This window comes from Procambarus clarkii, chromosome 31, assembly GCF_040958095.1.
Source record: "Procambarus clarkii isolate CNS0578487 chromosome 31, FALCON_Pclarkii_2.0, whole genome shotgun sequence".
NCBI classification, from domain to species: domain Eukaryota; kingdom Metazoa; phylum Arthropoda; class Malacostraca; order Decapoda; family Cambaridae; genus Procambarus; species Procambarus clarkii.
Genome location: NC_091180.1, coordinates 23,976,736 through 23,979,303, shown reverse-complemented (window position 1 = coordinate 23,979,303; position 2,568 = coordinate 23,976,736). Strand labels below are relative to the sequence as shown.

Sequence of the window (2,568 nt, the reverse complement as noted above, 5' to 3'; positions counted from 1 at the left end):
TGTTACAACTTGTAATAAAGTTGTTACATCTTGGCTTAACGTGTTTATGACGTATTGGAACGTTGTTACAACTTGCTATACAGTATTGGTTGTTATAACTGGTTAGGAGGTGTTAAAACTTGTTCGAACGTTTTACCAACGTCGTAGTTTCGGTGTGTGTTTGGCTATGGAGGTGCTATTGTGTGGGTTGTGATGATGACGTTATGCTGGTTGATACCATACCTGGTTGATACCTGGTTGATGGGGTTCTGGGAGTTCTTCTACTCCCCAAGCCCGGCCCGAGGCCAGGCTTGACTTGTGAGAGTTTGGTCCACTAGGCTGTTGCTTGGAGCGGCCCGCAGGCTCACATACCCACCACAGCCCGGTTGGTCCGGCACTCCTTGGAGGAATAAATCTAGTTAAATCTAGTGTGGTGGTGTAGTGTTCATTGTTTAATAGCACGAGGCTGGATTGTTCAGTGATGTATATAATAATTCTGGCCGCTCAAGTTGTGGTGGTTGGTATTGAGAGAGACGGTGGTCGTGTAGCCTCGGTGTAGCGTTCCAATAGGCCTACTGGCACAGGAAGTAACATGAGCGCCTCAATAGGCCTACTGGCTCGATATCAGGTGGTTCCACTAACCCAAAGGTTTCTTGGTCTACCTTGCGGTAATTTCAGGGCTCAAGGTCCCCGCGGCCCGGTCCTCGCCCAGGCCTCCTCGTTACTGGACTGGTCAATCAGGCTGTTGGACGCGGCTACTCGCAGCCTGAATCACAACCTGGTTGAACTTGGTAAAAACAAACGCCCCCGGGTGGGCTCGAACCACCAACCTTTCGGTTAACAGCCGAACGCGCTAACCAATTGTGCCACGGAGGCGTGAGATCTTAAACCAGCTCTTTTCCATATCATTTATATATGATGCCTTTTTTTTTATCATATAGGCTTTAATATAGGCCAGTTCTAAATATTAAGGGCGAGTTCTTGGAATTATATATATAATCTAACTTACATAGATGCTGATTTTCACGAAAATCATGACTGTATTTTAATCAGATTCTTTTAGTTTAAAAACACAATTTGTTTATGAACATGAACATTTACTGTGTCTGCCTGTCTGTCTGTCTGTCTGGCAGATAGACAGACACAGACAGACCTCGGGGGGGCAGGCGGATTACTCCTCCATTCCCCCCCTCTACAATCAACACACACACACACACACACACACACACACACACACACACACGAGAGATCATCAGCTGGACACAAACATGGACGGCAGATCGTCTTACTAATCTTCACTGACAAATTTAAAAAGTCTCTATAAAAATCTATTTGTATACTGAAACATAATTTTTCTCGCATGATTTTGTTTCCCCGGCGGTGGCCTTGTGGGGCTTCGGGCGCTGTCTTGGGTTACCCCTCTTCGAACCCCGGTCACCGAGATTAAGACTATTGGTTTAATTAAGCTTTGAGAGTCTTGTTACCTGTAAAATGGAGTCTTTGAGGCGCTACGAATCACTCCTTCGGATATAATTTGAGGATTTTTTTTTTTGAGGGGAGATTAGGGAGGGGATAAATTTGTAATATTTTTTTTATATATATATGGTATATTATATATATACCATCACATGGATGGTATATATATAATATACCATCCATGTGACTACTGTAGTTACACAATGTAATATTTTTTTGTAAAGACTATATCACCTATGGACACTTCGTAACTGGACATGTAAAGCTGGGTTTGATCTCGACTCGCCATCGTGGTTCCTGGGTTCGATTCCCGAGTGGTTCAAAACTGATTGGGCAAGTTTCCATTGACCTGATGCCTCTATTCACCTAGCAGTAAATAGGTACCCGGGAGTTAAGGCACATGTTGTGCTGTTGCATCCTGAGTAATTCGACTTTGGGGGGTGATATCGATATTGGCCTAAATTATATTCATACACACCGGCTTCTATCTCCGATGAAACGAATTATCATTAAAATTATCTATTACCTTAAGAAAGACTGCATATTTCTGAACTGTTTTTAGGTTGAAATATTTTGTTCCTTGGGGGTAGATGTTAAGGGTTCCAGGCCGGTGCTGCATATGATGGTTCCAGGGGTTCCAGGGCCTCATAGTGATCCTAGCAGTTCCAAACTTGGCCTGTATCATTATAACTTCATTTCATACGGGATATTTTATCCCCTATTAAACCTTTCTTCTGTAAATTCCTGATATCTCTTGTGTGTTGCTAGTTCACTCTTGTGTGTGTATCTCGGGTGTTTTTTCTGGGGTGTTTTGGAGGATGTGTTTTTGGGAACGGCAAACCTGGAGTAAAAACTGCTGCTGACGGAGCGTCTTGAGTTATAATAACCGCGTTCACCAAACTGAAAACTGAAGAATTTTGAAAAAATAATTCTGGCTTTGTATAAAACTGTTAGGCCACAGATATCCTAAATGATAGCCAAAGCTAGGACAGGGAAAGTCTTGAGGTTATATTCTCAAGCGGACCGCAGTCGACCAAGAATTTGGTGTAGATGCTAAAGTTGTGAGCGCGCGCACAGGCTTCATGTAAAGTTTTTCAACCACTGCTGTCGAGG

General features: G+C 43.3%; 1 non-coding gene across 1 annotated transcript; it reads right to left on the bottom strand.

Moving 5' to 3' along the window:
- Window positions 1-781: 781 nt before the first annotated feature.
- TRNAN-GUU (transfer RNA asparagine (anticodon GUU)) lies at window positions 782-855 on the bottom strand. Its single transcript has one exon. It is a non-coding gene; the product is annotated as a tRNA-Asn (tRNA).
- Between the last annotated feature and the right edge of the window lie 1,713 nt (window positions 856-2,568).